At 43.2% G+C, this 17,754-nt stretch overlaps 1 protein-coding gene across 1 annotated transcript in view; it reads right to left on the bottom strand.

Moving 5' to 3' along the window:
• The window catches only part of Ces5a (carboxylesterase 5A), a 280,153-nt gene that overhangs the window by 29,371 nt on the left and 233,028 nt on the right, over nucleotides 1-17,754 (bottom strand). The gene's annotated exons all lie outside the window — the stretch shown is intronic.

Raw genomic sequence — 17,754 nt, 5'->3', positions numbered from 1 at the left:
CCCCCCCCCCAGTGCCCAGGATGGTGCCTTTCCTTACTGGGTGTGAGGAACCGCAAGGACAGAGGCAATCCCTTCTGACTCTGTCTGCCTCTGAGAAGGAGGCTCTGGCCCCAAACTTTCAATAGCATTGGACACTGAAGCCCCAAGGGTCTACATAGCCCACAATGGGTCCCCCAAAGACCTCTGGGAAATATGTCTATTTCCCCTAGTAGAAAGTGCTACTCCTTTCCCACATCCTGAGAACCCTTGTCTCCTGCTGGCCATCTCACCCCTGATGATGACTGCAAAGATCCAAATGACCCAGATTAGGGCCTGTCCAGGGTGCACCCAGTCCCCACACATCTGGTTGGCCTGCCTGAACTGTCTGGATGTCCACAGCGGCTGCTGGCCTCAGAGAACTTCAGTCAGGAATCACAAAGTGCCTCCTATGAGCATACAGGTGCTGAACAGGTAAGACACTGGATGCAGAAGAAGTCATGAACAGCATCAAAGCAAGAGTTCCAGAGAATTGGCCAAGCGAGACATTCCTGTTCTGATTTATATACAGAGTGGGTAATGATTAACACCTGTGCTGAGAAAAAGTGTATTATTGACTTGGAACTCAAAGGATGGCAGAAGTTGAAAAGACTCTCAGGAACCACTAAGCCAGGGTTCCCAAACACAGGTGCTGTGTGGGTCAGACATACTCCCTTTGCTGTAACAGAACACCCAACTTACAGAAAGTAAGGGAAGGTTTGTTTGTGCTTATGACTTAAAAGGTTCATGGCAGCTGACCCGTGTGGTGGTGGGAGGTTTTATCATGATAAGCTGAAAGCAGGGAAAGGGACACAGGAAGGGACCACACACAAGATATCCTCAAGGACCTTCCCTAAGTGAACCACTTCCTCCAGCTGTTCCATCTCTGAACGTTCACAGTTTCTCAACATAGCACCACCAGCTGGAAACGCCTGATCCTGGAGGAGATATTTGATATATTCAAACTATTACCAATGCCTCCAGAAACAAGGAAGGCAACAAATTAGCAGAGAATGGGGATTACTAGGAGAGAGGCAAGGACAGTGGCAAACCTAACAAAATGTATGTTTGCTCAAGTTATACTGACTTCTCAGCTACAGTACCCATTTGCTTTATGGCAATGTTGTAGCTCATTTTTTTTTTTTAAAAAAAACACAGTTTCAATTTTTTAAATTAATGCTGTGTACTTAATATAGCATTTTTCTCCTATGAATTGTCTCTTGAGTCAACCCTCTGTAATTACAGTCTATACCCATGTTTTCCAGTCTATATAATAAGGAACAAGTTCAGAGAGGTGGAGTTATGGTACCAATGTCTTTGGCATTCTGGTTGCTTAGCACAATGCTCTTTCCTGTGAGTCCAGGCTCTGGGAAAATGCTGGTGGATCCCGGGGATCCAGAGCAAGAACTCATCTGCCCATGGCTTCATGCATCACTTACTCCAGGACCTCAAATGGGGCTTCCAAGTGCTTGAAGACTAGATGGGTGCTTGTTAAAAACTCATCCTCCTATCCCCTGGAGATTCGGGTACCAGGCCCTATTATTGGAAAACCAAAATAGTAGGTTTGGGAAGTATCCATCAAATGCACAGATTTCTGAGTAGTTGACTCATGAATATTCATAGAGTGAGTCCTGAGCAAGTATTATGTTCCTACTGCATACTGAATTCTGTTCAAAAAAGTAGTAAAGGATTTCTCAAGGCAGAGCCAGAGAGTGGTGGATGTACTTTGCTCAAAATGAGGCACTCCAGAAATCTGTGAATATTTGAATTGCTCCAGAGGGTCCTCTTGTCCCTGCTCCTCACTCCACTCCCATGCACTGCTGCTTCACCACAAAGTCCAGAAAGAAGACTGTGGAATCCATGTTTGGTTCCAGATTCAGGAGAAAAAAAAACTCTTATGTTTTAAGCTAACATTAAGAAGCACTTGGGACTGGAGTGATTGCTTAGCAGTCATGGTGGTTTGAAAGAAAATGGGCACTCTTAGGAGGTATGGCATCATTGAAGTATGTGTGGCCTTGTTGGAGGAAATGTGTCATTGGGTGTTGACTCTGAGGTCTCCTATGTTCAAGCTACTCCCGGTAATACAGACCACTTCCTTTTGCCTATAAGATGTAGGACTCTCAGCTACTCCTCCAGCACCATGTCTGCCTACACACCACCATACTCCCAGCCACCATGCTCACCTCCATGACAGTAATGGACTAAACCTCTGAGCTGTAAGTGAGCCACCGTAATGAAGTGCTTTCCTTTATAAGAGTTGCCGTGGTCATGTTGTCTCTTCACCGCAATAGAAACCCCAACTAAGACAGCAGTTTAGAGTACCTATTGCTCTTGCAGAGGACCTGAGTTCAGTTCTCAGCACCCTTATCAGGCCACTCACAACTACCTATAATTCCATTTCCAAGAAATTCCACACCCTCTGACCTTCGCAGGCACCTGCACATACATGGGATACATAAACTCATGCAGGTATGCTCACATGCACATAAATAAAACTACTAAATAATGATGTGTGTGTGTACCTTGTGTGCATGTGGGGGGGGGGGCTCCAGGGTGCCTTGCTCAGTCATCATCAGAGAAGCTTCCTCCTGCAGCAGACATTATGCAGAGAGTGAGAGACCTTGGAACACTCATTCCCAAATGAGATGTCTCCAGGGCTCAGAGAACCCAAGAGTATAAGAGCCAGAGGTGATAGAGGACACCTAGAAAACAGAGCCGTCTAAATCATTAAGACTGAAACACATATTAACTCATAGAGTCTGAGGCACCATGCCCAGGGCCTGCTTGGGTCTTCACTAAATGGTCCTAGAGCTGATAAAAGTAGACACATGCTCCCGTTCCTAACCCAGAAGCTATGTCTAATTGATAATCACTTGCAAATGAAAATTTAATTTCCTCCAAGGGAGTCTCACTGGGTAATAAACTACTCTTAGGGGTAGGCTGTATGCCAGCGGTAGATGGCCGAGAGAAAACAAACTCGGTAACATCTTGTGCAGTTCCTTGTCTCATAATGTCATGTTAGGGCTCTTCTTTTTAACTTTATCTTGTAATTTTTATTTTAGTTTTGTTTTATTTATAATTTTTCTTCTTTCTTATTACCCTAAAGGTTCTTTGTGTATATATATATATATATATATATATATATATATATATATAGTGAGTCAAAGGATTGGGTCTCTGTTTCTTATGTCTTCTCTTGGCTTCTTTCCTTTCTGTTTGCTTGTTTTATTCAATTCCAATGTGTTAGTTTTTGTTTTATCTTATTATATTATACTTTATTATTATCCCTTTAAAGCCTGTTTGGTTCCTAATGAGAGACAGAAAGGGGGTGAATCCAGATGGGGAGGTGGGGAGGATCTGGGAGAAGTAGAGGGAGGGGAAAACTCTAATCAAGATAAAAAAAAATCTATTTTCAATAAAAGTTATATTTTCAATAAGATAATATATTTTAATATTAAAAAATAAAATATCTTCTTGAATTTCCCTTGCAACTCAGAGACCAACGGTTGACACAACTGAGGGTTAAGAACCATAAACTGCAGCTAAGGAAGAAAAGAGATGTTTGTATTAAAGTCTACTATTCAAACTGCCCATCTTTGAGGTGATCATAACCTCTGGGGATGTGTAGGTGGAAGAATGGGGATTTCTAAAGCACCCAGGCTTGCCTGGGATGGGGTTGGGAGACTCATTTGTTTACATATAACACTGAGCATGCAAACAGTCTAATGAATGTTTACACACATGTTTGCTGCTGAGAGAATTCACAAAACGTTTTCAAGGGCTTTATTTTTGATTAATTTTTCTCATCTGAGTGGGGTTCACTGGACGCTTCAACCACACGCGTACACGGTACACTGACTGCAGTCAGACTACCCTTATGGCTTTGTAGACTTCAAAGCGTTTGCTCAGACCCTGGTTCTACAGTAGGCGGACAAGAGTGTTTATTCCATTAGACTCTAACTCTGAGTCTACCCACATACTAGTCTTCAAAAGGCAATAAAGTATGTGACTTTTGCCCCTGCTAGATGTTCCTGCTCATGGCCTCACAACCCTTAGTGAAGACCTGGATTCTACTTTGATTCCAAGTCAGAATGGAAGGCATCTTTGAACAAATCCTTCCTCTCTTTTGGGCCTCAGTTTCCCAATGTTACAAATGATGACAGCTCTGCAGATGTTTAGTGATCATGTGTTCCAGGGTCACAAGCGTGAGCGTGGTTTCCAGACCTGCCTGTGAGGCCACAGGAACCTGACAAAGAGTAGAGAAGCTTCCAAGAAGACATAAGTTGCCAACAGGCGGGTGACTGGTTCTAAAGGCACAAATGTTGCCACCTCAGAAGTCATGTGAGCCACGATGAAGGCCAATGCGGGTCTCTGGGGTTCATATGCACCTTGCCAGCTCCTTTAACCATCTTCTTTTCTGGTCCTTATGAATGGGCACCGTGAGGATTCTCCCTGGCTGGGTATCTGTTTCCACCTTTCTCCAATTAGAAGTCAATAACCCACAGGTCAGGGAACCCTGATTGCTCTTCAAGCTGATGAGGGAGAGGGACTTGATCGGGGGAGAGGGAGGGAAATGGGAGGCAGTGGCGGGGAGGAGGCAGAAATCCTTAATAAATAAATAAATTTAATAAATAAATAAATAAATAAATTTTAAAAAAAGAAAAACATTAATTCACTCTTAAAATGTTTAAGGTTACTTCCCATATTCTGTTTTGGTATCACATGGGATACACCCACGACTACCTCTGGAGCCCCTCACTGTATGTCAGGAAACAAGACTCTACATCAATTTATAGGAAACCCTGTAGGTACCAGGCCCCAGGTCAAAAGGCTTCTTATGTGTTATAAAATTGCCTTCTTGTACATGATGAAATTGAGGCTCTGTATGGCAGCATGATTTATCCAGTATCACACTACTGGGAAGAAACACATTTAGGCCTTGAAATGAACCTCCTTGCCTCTTAGCAGCAAATCTTACAGTCCCGAGGTGCACGCCGTAAGCAATGAGGAACAGTAAAATGAGGAAGGACAGACTGGCTTCCCATTCCACTTGGCCACACTCAATTAACGTTTCAGTTGATACCACGTTCTCAGTTCTAGGTGTTCTCAGCAGCAGCACAGGCCTGCGGCCCTGAGAGGCACTGGCCTTTGATCATGCCTGCCTGTTTTCCAGGTGGCTCCACTAACACCCTGAGGGAGAAAGCCCAGATGAGAACTAAGATCTCAATCCCTCAATTGGGCTCTGTGAGACTGGAATTATAAGACAGTTAGAGCCCACAGAGTAACCCTCAGTGAAAGGACCACAGTGACAAGGAGGGCTCTGGAGGCATTCCATCCACTCCTCAGCGACAGGACACCCAGGGAAGTTGCATTCTCTGTGCTGACAGTGCCATTGTCTATAATCTTCCTCCCTTGTTTGGTCCTTTTTCTTCCTGCTTCTTTCTCCTCCCTAAAATCATACATAACGATTTTTTTTTTAACCTGAAGCCTTGTCTCAGGTTCTGCTGTCTATTAGGAACAGAGTATTTTCAGAGCTAGAAATAAGGTCATGCAAGCACATTTAGTGTTTATTAGAAGTCAGGATTAACCAAATCCATACAGTGCAGGTAAGTGAAGTAGGCATGGCTGTCCCCATGTCATTTCTCTTTACTGTGTCAACGACTCTCTGAAGAGAGTTCGTAGAGCCACTCATAACAGCTTCTCTGTCTTTAGCTGGTGGAGGAAGAAAACAGGCTCCATGTACACAGAATTGTGTTTAAGAAAAATGGGATGAAATTTCATTGTTCCACAACAGCCACCCTAAAGGAAACTGGACAAGAGAGAAATCTCCTGGTGTCCAGTTTGAAGCAATGCACTTGGAGTTTACCTTGAACAAGAACTAAAGTGAAGCTGAGGTACAGACACACATCATTTCTGGATATTGGTGAATGAAGTGGGTTTCTCAGGAGCCTGGAAAGAGGCAGATAGGAAAAAAGAAACATGGCCCAGAGGTTTGAGGAAGAAATATGTCAACCCACCATGGGAAATGAGTCCTTCCTGTGAACCCATGTCTCATGTTGAAGAAACACGGAGTACTTTAATAATCAGTTTTTAATCTCAACTTGGCAAATCTAAAATCACCCAAAGAGGACATCTGGGAATATTGATGAGAAATTATCTCAATTATCTTAATTGGTAGAGAAAGACCTACCTACTGAGGTCAGTGCCATCCGCTGGACTTGGGATGGATGGTGGTAGGTTGTCTTGGGTATTCCATATAAATACTCTGGACCCGAATGAACTCCACCTTGGGCTGAAGCAGGATTGAGGCAACAAATTCCACAGGAGTGGGACTGAACCAGTTACTTAGGCTGGAGTGGGCCTGAGGAAGCAAGCTCCATGGGAGTGGGAGCCAAGAGCCAATCAAGTCCTGGGACACTGGCGGACCAGGATTGAGCCAGCAAACTGGTCCACAGCAAACCGGAAACAGTGAACTCCACCAGAATAGGTACAGGGGAGTAACCACTGAGCAAGTGAGCCAGAGCCAGAGACTTCTGAGGGTCTGGATGTGAATCTGGGACCTTCAAGGGAGTAGACCTAAGGCAGGACCCCTATGGGTCTGGGTGTGAGTCTAGGACTTCCAAGGAACTAGGTCTGAGCCAGGACCTCTGCCAGTCTGGGCATGAATCTGGGACCTCTGAGGGAGCAGGCAGGAACCAAAAATCTCTGCAGGGCCAGGTGTGAGCCTGGGACCTCAGAGGGATTAGGCCTGAGCCAGGACCTCTGTGGGTCCAAGCTTGAGTCTGGGACCTCTGAAGGAGTAAGCCTGAGCCAGGTACTCTGTGGTTTTGGGCTCACCCAACCCTGGGAACTCCAAGACAGTAGACCAGAGCCAGAGAACTTTGCAGGACCAACTCCAAGCAGAGACTTCTGCAGGAGAGGATCCAGACCAGGATTTACAGAAACAGGTCAAAGCCAGTAACTTAGGCTAAAGTAGGCCTGAGACAGCAAAGTCCAAGGGAATGGAGCAAAGCCCAGGAGCACTGAGCAATCTCCAGGAACACAGAGTAGCCAAAAGGGTAACTAGAACTGTGGCACTGACTGTACCATAAAACAACCATCTGAGCTTTGGATTTAGTGGCACCTAGAAGATTAATCAACAGAATCTCAGACAGCCCCAACCACACCTGTAAGAGGAAAAGATGAGTAGAAAAGGTAAGAACACACACAACACCACAAAGAGCAACACAACACCAGTAAAACATAAAGCTCTACAACACCAAGACTTGAACAACCAAATATAGATGAAGCAGAAGAAAATGACCTAAAAAATAACTTCAGGAGAATGTTTGAAACTTTAAAGGAGGAAATGAGAAATTCCCTCAAAGAAATGGAAAAAAAGACAAACAAAAAATTGGAAGACATCAGCAAATCCCTTAAAGAAAACCAAGAAAAAGAAACCAAACATATGAAATAAACTATTCAAGACTTAAAAACTGAAATAGAGACAATAAATAAAACACAAGTTGAGAGAATAATAGAAATAAAAATCATGAAAAAATGATCAGGAACCACAAACACAAGCACGAACAGCATAATACAAGAGATGGAAGAGAGACTCTCAAGTGCTGAAGATACAATAGAGAAAATAGACTCATCAGTTAAAGAAAACATTAAATCTAACAAAAGTTTATCCCAAAATATCCATGAAATATGGGACACTATGGAAAGGCCAAATCTAAGAATAATAGGTATAGAAGAAGAAGAAGTTCAACTCAAAAGGACAGAAAATTTATTTAACAAAATCATAAAAGAAAACCTTCCCAACCTAAAGAAAGATATGCCTATGAAGATACAAGAAGCTTACAGAATACCAAATAGACTGGATCAAAGAAAAAAGTCCCCTCACCACATAATAATCAAAACACTAAACATACAGAGTAAAGAAAGAATATTAAGAGCTACAAAGGAAAAAGGCCAAGTAGCATATAAAAGTAGACCTATCAAAATTACATCTGACTTCTCATTGGAGACAATGAAAGCCAGAAGGGTGTGGTGAAGCATTATCCAGACATTAAAAGACCATAAATGCCAGCCCCGACTACTATACCCAGAAAAACTTTCAATCACTATAGAAGGACAAAACAAGATATTCCATGACAAATCAGATTTAACCAATACCTAGCCACAAACCCAGCCCTGCACAAAATACTAGAAGGAAAACTCCAACCCAAGGAAGATGGCTACATCAACAAAACACAGACAATTGATGATCTCATAGCAGAAAATCCCAAAGAAGGGGGAAACACACAAAGTAACATCACCAACAATGAAAACTAAATTAACAGGAGCTAGCAATCACTGGTCATTAATATCCCTTAATATAAGTGGACTCAACTCACCTATAAAAAAGGCACAGGCTAACAGATTGAATACAGAAACAGAATCCAACTTTCTTCTGCATACAAGAAACACATCCCAACCTCAAAGACAGACATTGTCTCAGAGTAAAGAGTTAGGTCAAATAGACCTAAGAAACAATCTGGTGTAGCTATCCTAATATCTAACAAAATAGACTTCAAACTAAAATCAGTCAAAAGAGACAAAGAAGGGCATTTCATATTATTCTCAGGAAAAATCCATCAAGAGGAAATCTCAGTACTAAACATCTATACCCCAAATACAAGGGCACCCTCATTTGTAAAAAGAAACACCTCTAAAGCTTAAATCATAATTAAACCCCACACACTAATAGTGGGAGACTTCAACACTTACAACTTATAAATGAGTAAGCATTTAAAGATTCACTATTTTAGCATTATAGAAGTTCTTTCAGAAAATAAAATTAATGGATAACGTTTTGTGATGGCTAATGTTGATTGTCAATTTAATTGAATGGATACATGCCTAGGAGATTAGAAAAGCATGCCTGGGTTAGGGAGGTGAGGTCATTTCCATGAGAAGTCGGATCATGAAGCCTCTTGCCTAGTGAATACATCTATCCTATGATGGCTATCCTTTGTTGGGAGGTAGTGAAAGGAAGTAGAATTTAACTCAAGGTAGTAGGTCACTGTCTTCCTTGGCTGCTATATTTTGTCCTACCCCTTCCTCATAGTCTTTTTTTTTTTTTTTTTGCTTCCTGGGCACCATGTATGAATTGTTCAGCTCTCCCAAGCCTCTCCACCACAATGGATTGGCGCCTTCAAAGCTTCAAGCCAAAGCAGACCCTTCTTCCTTTAAATTATGTGTTGGGAGTTTGGTCACAGTGACGAGCCTGTGACTATAACATTTGCAATGCTCAAATGAGGCTACAGAATCTTCCCTCAAAACACATGACCTTGCGAGTGAATAAAAGTTAACTATAGATGACTTCCTTCAATCTATGTGAAAATTCCTTTAACAAATCAGCATTTCAGATCTAGCAATGTATACAATAGTGTACTGTAGGGGCCACATGAAGTCTTTGCGCTCACAGATGTGTCCTAATTTATGTGGTTGTGACCTGTGGGGGTTGATCTGTTTGTTGTGACCCTTTGGGGGGGGGGGCTGGAATGACCATTTCACAGGGTCATCTATCAGAGATCCTGCATATCAGATATTTACATTATGACTTATAACAGTAGCAAAATTACAGATATGAAGTAGCAACAAGAGTAATTTTATGATTAAGGATCATCACAACATGAGGAACTGTATTAGGGGATTGCAGCATTAGGGAAGTTGGGAACCACTGCACTAGGGGAACAAGGAAGGTTAAGCACACAGGTTGTTCCTTCAAGAGAAAGAATGTGAAACCTGTTTGCTTCAGAATGCTGGAACAGATAGGCTCTCCAACCTGGTGACCTCTGCTCTATCTGTGTGGTCAGAGACACTCTGGCCCAGGACCTTCTCCAGGCCCTTCTCATAAACTTCTTTTTCTCCATCAGTCTAGAACTATCTTTGCGGACGATGTCACATCTTTCATTACAAGGAGCTCCCATCTAGTCACAGCTGATCTGTATTTAGCTTGCTTTGTTCCTCAAAGAGACTTAGGTATGCTTTGTTGTGCATGAGGGATTGTCAGGGGCCCAAGATGGCTTTTACAGGGAAGGAAGGGGGGGGGGAACAATGTGAAGGAAGACAGCTGAGTCCTGCGTCCAACCTGAACTCTGCATCCATCTCTGTCATTCAGAGAACATCTTTTCTTTTCCCATTCTAGTGAGAAACCATTGCAACAAATCTGACTTTAAATCTTAGGCCAGCCTCTATAATTTCTGTTGACAAACATTTTATTTCTCTTACAGTCAAACATTAGTCTATGTTTAATAATAATGGTAGTAAGTTTGTCAAGCCTTAGCCCACATTTTGATGCTATCTGAAGACTATCAGACGTCCAAGTCTGATAAATCTAAAGGAAAACTACTAGCGGGTAAGTTTATAACATGTGTCTTTATTAGGTTCCTTTCCCAGGGATGGCTAACATCTCAGTTAACCATTAAAATGCAAAAAAAAAAAGAAAATCGTATGCCAGAGAATAAGGAAAGATAGCAAAAGATAACAGTTTTAATTTATTGGTCATTTTCAGTCAGAAGTGTCACCAATAGCCACTTTGGTGGCAGATGGATAATAATTCTTCAGCTCTGTAACCTCAAAAATGGTTACTTTTAAAGCCAACTAGAAGTAAATGACGCTCAAGGTCTTATTTAGATTTCCCTTGGTCATAATAACTTACAAGTTTGGTTCAATATTAGAAAAATCAGTCAGTGTGGTTACCACATATTTGGCTGCCTTGGCCTAATATGAAAACCTTGAGCAATCGTCAGCTTGGCTTTTCAAAACCTTTTTGAAACATAGCTCTGCTTGTAAAGTCAGTGAAAACACGAAGGTTATTACAGCTTCTAGTGTAGGAAGGAGTAAGTACTGGACCTATTTTTAAAATTATGTATTTTTCTTCAAGTCATCCTTTGAGGACGTGATGGATGGTCACAGGGACGTCTCATTAAACCAAGGTACACAGAGAGAACAAAGTGTTCCTGATGCGTGCACATGAATACAGATGAGCAGAGCTGCGTCTCTGGAAGAGATTGCCCATGGGAGGTCACATGCAGGTGGAAGGGAGGGCTACTCAGGCAGCAATTCTCTCGTGGACAGAAACAGAGCGTCCAAGCTCTCAGAGCTAACTATGGGTTAGTCCAGCAGACTGAAGTCTGGAAAAGATTCCTGAAGGGCTTTTGCTCTCTGGTTGTCACTTCTCGAGCATAGTTTTGCAGAGTGAGCATGGCACTGAGGAGCTGAGAGAATGCTGGGAAACACGAATGGTGGATGTGTACAGTGCCGCAGGGCCCCACCGACGGAAGAGGCTGGATTCCACCTGCAGGACGAGTGAAAACAGATCAGTACTAGCTAAGCTGACCACAGCAACAGTATTTGCAGTATCTGGTATATGATAGAAAACCATGTAAATCATGAGGAAATGAGAAAATGTGACCTGAAATCAGAAGACAATGAAGGTCAATAAAAGCAGTCCTCATAAATGATCAAAATATTGCTGGTGGGTAACAACTTTAAAATGACCATCACAAACAAGCAATTGGAAGATTTTGAAGACAAGTGGGCAAAATGAGCGGGAAAGCGGGAAGTTGAAAAGCTCCGCGCAAAACCAAAAGCCCTACAATACTGACAATGACGATTTTAAAGCACTAGAATGCAGCACGTAAGGCAAATGCTCTTCTGGATGGGCTTAGCAGTGAACTCGTGTGAGCTGGCAGATGGGTGGCAAACTTGAAAACAGCCAAGAAGGTCTCCTAACTGAAGCATGAGTTGTAGACTGGAGGAAAGGAAAATCAAAGCATTACCGGAACAAGGCCATGTGTGTAAAAGTCCAACCCTGTGAGACTGGGGGCTGGAAGAAGAAGCTAGGGTGATGGGCACAATCTCCGCATTTGCAAGGCAGAGGCAGGGCTGTGAGCTCGGCATTAGCCTGAGCTACACACTAAATTCTTATCTCAAAAAAAAAAAAAAAAGGGTCTGGAAGTGAAGAGAAAGAGAAAAAAACTGAAAATTATTTTTTTAAAAAAATCTATTGACTGAAAAACTGATTTAAAAAGACATTAGCTAGTTCATGTGTCTAAGAATCTCAACAAATTCTAAAACAGAAATGAATTCAAAGAAAATTATTGCTACTTAATATACTGTGATCAATTTCTGAAAATCAAAGTGTTTTTTTTTTTAAAGAGTCTTAAGAGCAGACAGAAAATGAGACTCATCAGAGCCCAGGGAGAAGAGAACAAGAAGAATAGGAACTATTCTTAGAAGAGACAATGGAAGATGCTCAGAGGACAGAAAAAGATGAAAAGGAAGGAACTGCCTGTCCAACACCTACGTCATGAGGTTAACCTCCACGAATGAAGAAAAGGAAAGGCACGTTCAGGGAGAGGAAGCTGGGAGAACGCAGCTCCAGTGATCCACACTAGGAGAAAGAATCGGGGAACATCATCAGCAAACCCTCAGCCCACATGTCAGCGTTATCTGAATGTCGACGTGATACCCCGGAGTCTAGAAATCTAGGGGGTAATCACTCACAAATAATCAGAGAAAACCACTGGGTAAGGAAGGACGCCCAGGGCCCGTTCTGCCACAAATCAGTGGATGCCAACAGAACTGTCAGAGTAAATTTTATCTGAGCTCTGGGAACCAGCCAAAGCAATACAAACAACGCAAAACAAAACAGGTAAACATTTAACTCAGAAAGGATTAGCTGAGTCATGGCAGGAGAGATCTGTGACATTTTTGGCACCCTCTCCCACCCCCCAGTCCTCTGGCAAGCTCAAAGGTGTCGATTCAAACTCCCAGAAGAGGGGCCTTTTGTAGATGGAGCAGTTCAGACTTCATTATCAACAAACTGTGATCATACTCTATTTCCCTGGCTCAAATCAAATGAGGTTCCAGCCTTGAGATGGGGAAGTAGACCCAGGGTACCATTCCTAACCAAGAAGCTTTCTACAACAGAAAACTGGGTCTACCAGCTGGACTCCAAGCCCAGGAGCAGTTTGTCAACACAGAACAAATTCGATGGTGTTTTATTTTGTGGGTTTTTGTTTCATTTTGTTTTGTTTCATCATTTTTTTTGTCTTATTGCATTTGTGTTTGTTTTGATTTTCATTTTGGTGTTTTGGGAGTTAGTGTGTGTGTGTGTGTGTGTGTGTGTGTGTGTGTGTGTGTGTGTGTGTGTGTGAGAGAGAGAGAGAGAGAGAGAGAGAGAGAGAGAGAGAGAGAGAGAGGGCACATAAAAATGGGTGCATAGGAAAGTGGGTAGGATCTTGGCAGGAGTTTAAGGAGGAGAAAATGATCAAAACATATTAGACGAACAAAAAAAACATTCTAATTTTAAACATGGAAAAAAATAATTGTGGTCATGTAGACCAAGGGTTTCCAGTCCAGGAAAGCAACTGTCATAGGAAAGCTTGGGAGAACAACCTGGAAGAGTGAAATTTGGAGATGGGAAGGCAAGCTTGATTTCAAAATCACACCTGTGGGTGTGTCTTCCACAGCTTTTCCAAAGAAGGTTAGCCAAGGACAGAAACCTCACCCTGGCAGTTGGTGGCTCTGTCCACATGCTGGGGTCTAAACCAAAATAAGAGCGACAGAACCTCCCAATACAAGCGTCCTCTCTCTGCTTACGCGCCTGGACCTCAGTCATGCTATCCACACTGCAGCTGACTGAAATCTTGGAGACAACGAACCAAAATAATCTACCCTTCCTCTCAAGTTGTTTGTGCGGGGCATTCTGTAACAAGAAGCTGATTAATATATGACAAAGACTTGAGATGCTCACACGCAGTCCTGTGGCTACGCGCATCTCAAAGGTAGGAGCACACTCAACATGTGTCTGTGAGGCACAAGTCTCTCCTGTCTGACTGACCGCCATGAACTGAAGGCAGAGTTAGCTATGAAATGCCCAGCAGAATGCCGAAGGCACGTTAGCACACACAGAGAATATCTCCACACTGAGAGATTTTGTTTACGGCTTTTGTTGTTCCAGACACTCAATATTTGTGTGACATCGCTAGATGAGGTCTTAAACACGCACCTGAAGGTAATGACAGAGCTGAATGGATCTTCACAGCGGAAACAGGTCCTGCTCTGTATTGGACAGCTGTTTCACAGATCTGCTGACTTCTTTTTTGTCTTAGATTAGGCTTAAGAACCATTTCAAAACAATAGAATCTTGCTTAAAGTGTAGAATACATAGATTACTGGCATCTAACACATATTGATAGGCCTGAAAGCAGTAATTTTCTTTTTAAGAAAAACAATTTTTAAAATTATTGTAAGCCCACAGTGCAATCTTTTTTAAAGTCTGTTTTTCTCAGAAGGTATGTTTTACTGTAAACATTTGCCAGTGTAAACGTAGATTCTTCGCCAGTAGACTACGTGCTTTTATACATGAAGGAGACTTCCTACAGCTCTCGAGCTGTTCTCGAAGCCCACTGACTCTCCGGCAGTTACAGAAGTGTTAACTTATGGGACAGAATTAAAGCCACTTGTAATGCCTGCTTTTAGCACATCCTGGAGCCAACATTTCAGCTTCTCTCGGTATCGTTAGAAGTCAGATGTTTTTCCATTTGTCACTTTGTACTTATTACCTGTCCCCTGTCCCCATGAGGACTGTCTGGCATCACCCTCCAGTGAAGTCTCTGCATAACCGTTCACCACATGTGGCTGCTGTGACTCCTGAAGGCGCCTTCTGTCCTGTGGCACCTCGTTGTCCCCCTGCTTAACAAATAGGTTGTGAGGAGTTATGATGGAGGAAGGTCATTGGTTAATTAAATAAAGAAGCTGCTTGCCCTGATAGGTTAAAACAGGAGGGAGGAGTAAACAGAGCAGAATGCTGGGAAAAAGAGAAAGTGAGGTCAGACTCCACAGCTCTGCTCTCGGGAGCAGATGCCTCAGAGAGACGCCATGCTCCCCGCTCCTGGGAAGATACACTCCCGGTAAGACCGGTGCTCACTAAGACTGGTGCTCACAGATTATTAGAGATGGGTTGATCGGGATATCAAAATTAGCCAGTAAGGGCTAAAGCTAAAGGGCCAAGCGGTAATTAAATGAACACAGTGTCCGTGTAATTATTTCGGGTAGAGCTAGCCATGTGGGCGGCCGGGTGCCGGGACGCAGCCCGCCGCTCCAATTACTACAGAGTTAGAACTTGTATGCTGACAGTACCTCTGTGTAACAAGATGTTATTTTAAAAGAGAGGAATGTGTAACTGACCTGTGCCTTCGTCTCGGGATTGTTCAGTGCTTCAGCTAAAGCTTCCACGGTACTTACGCTTCAATTTTTACTACAAACTCTACAGAATAAATTAAAGTGAAACAAAAACAGGAAATCTCTGCCCAATCACTCACTGACCACTAAGCTAACCAAACAGTGACATCAGTCGCCATACAGGGCAAAGAATATAAACTTTACAAAATTAGTTTATAAATTGTTAAACAAACAAGAGCCGCAAGTGCTCTTAACCGCTGAGCCATCTTTCCAGCCCATATAAGAACCGCTTTAGCTGGGTGCAGCCATGCATGTCTTTAGTCCAAGCAAAGGCAGGTGGGTCTCTGTGTGTCCGACGTCAATTTGGTCTACACAGGCACAACAAACTCAGTGAAGCAAGTGTTTTGGTTTGGATCTTAAATGTCCTCCAAAGGCCCATGTGCTCAAGTCGCGGTCAGCCTGCTGGTCCTATTGAGAGAGGCTAAGACCTCTAGGAGATGGGGTACAGTGAGAGGAACGAGGGGGTGCTTGAAGGGTTGTTGGAATCCTGGTCCTTTCTCCCTGCGAGCTGCAATGAGGCAAGCTGTACCCTCTGCTATGATGTCATGAGCTCCTACCATGATGGTCTGCCTTGCCACAGGTCCAAAGCAATGGCCGCAAGGGGCTGGAGTCAGAACCCTTTAAAATCACTAGGGAATTGATCCTCTATTTATTTCCAGGGATGCTTTGTCACAGTGACAGAAAGTTGATCAAAATAGAGAGAATGAGATTTTCAGACCTTCTGCCTTATGATATTCAAAATCTCGACTTTTCAGCAATAAATGTCAAGAACATGTGAAAGTAGTTCACACAAAAGTAGAATGAAAGAAATCATTTAAAAATAAAGCAGACTATTCCTAAAGTGTCTGCCACACAAACATGAAGAGCTGGGTTTAGGTCCCCAGCACCCCCACAAAAGCTGGTGAGCCCACTGCAAGCTTTAGAAACAGAGAACCCTGGAGCCTACGGCACCAGTCTAGTCAGCGGGTGAGCTATGTGCTGAATCACTCATCCAATGCCTATCTCTGATGTTCAGGGAGTATTTTCCTTTCTCTTTTCTTACAAGACATCCTCACAATAATATTGACTTTGTGTATTAGGCAACACATGTACACCGTCATCCTCATACAAGTATACCCCCACATGCGTAGGCAACCACGCAAATACCCTCAAAAAGACCTAGAGAAGGGTATATGTAATGATGAAAGACAAACCATCCCACCAGAAGTTATGAAAATTAATAATATGTATATAACTAACATCAGAGCTCCAAAATATACAAAGTAGAAATTCACAGGTTTTGAAAGGACGCTTCTACCATGATAAGTAAAGTTTTAAACATACTGCTTTCAAGAAGGGATAGATCATTTAAATATAAGCTCCTCACAGAAATCAAAGACTTTAAAAATAGTATAAACCAACTAGACCTAAGACTGTGTGCAACGTGTTCCAACAAACAACAGAAACAGGGCATGTTGACACATATCTGCAAAGTCACTATATAAAGTGAAGACATTACTTCTCCAAAGGATGGTTGAGGCGGTTTTTATTGTAGTCTTGAGGGAGAGTACAGCCAGAGGCATCTTGAAGAGTCCAGAGCAGGGAGAGGAAGTAGTAGACTAAACATGACTACAGGACTGCATCAGACCATGACAGGAGTCAGAGAGAATGAGAGAGAAGGACCAAGGGAGAGGGACAAACATGAGGGGGCAAAGAGAGGGGACCTAGAGCCAAGAGAGAGCATGGCCGAAAAGGCAACATTATAGAGAAATGAGAAGTCAGGGAAAGGGAAGCCCATGTGCTAATGAGAAGTCGGGGGTGGGGCCAGGTGAAAAGAGCTGAGAAGAGCCAGGATGGCAGCACAGGTTCTGTGACAGGTACTGGCACTGTTGAGAGAGTTGGGAGGCCGGCATGCGCTGTGGTGTGCTAATAGCACCAGGGGTAGTCATTTCTCCCCAGTTTCTTTGGGACCTGACACCCACCACTAGGCAAGCTGGGATGGGAAGACTGAGCCTTTATTACTATAATGAGCATCATCTCCGTCATTGTCATTGACTATCCCTATGTGCATATGAGAGCAGGCACACACACACACCACAGCACAAACACACCACAGCAGGAACACACTACAACAAGCACACACACACACACTACAGCAGGAACACACCACAGCAGGAACACACTACAGCAGGTACACACACACCACAGCAGGCACACACACACCACAGCAGGAACACACACACACCACAGCAGGAAAACACACACCACAGCAGGCACACACACACCATAGCAGGCACACACACACACCACAGCAGGCACACACACACACCACAGCAGGAACACACACACTACAGCAGGCACACACACATACCACAGCAGGAACACACACACACACCACAGCAGGAACACACACACCACAGCAGGAACACACACACCACAGCAGGAACACACACACACCACAGCAGGAACACACACACA

The sequence above is a fragment of the Microtus ochrogaster genome, chromosome 4 (assembly GCF_000317375.1).
Source record: "Microtus ochrogaster isolate Prairie Vole_2 chromosome 4, MicOch1.0, whole genome shotgun sequence".
In the NCBI taxonomy this organism is placed as follows: Eukaryota; Metazoa; Chordata; class Mammalia; order Rodentia; family Cricetidae; genus Microtus; species Microtus ochrogaster.
Note: the sequence above shows the minus strand (reverse complement) of the source record. Positions and strands in the feature narration are given on the sequence as shown.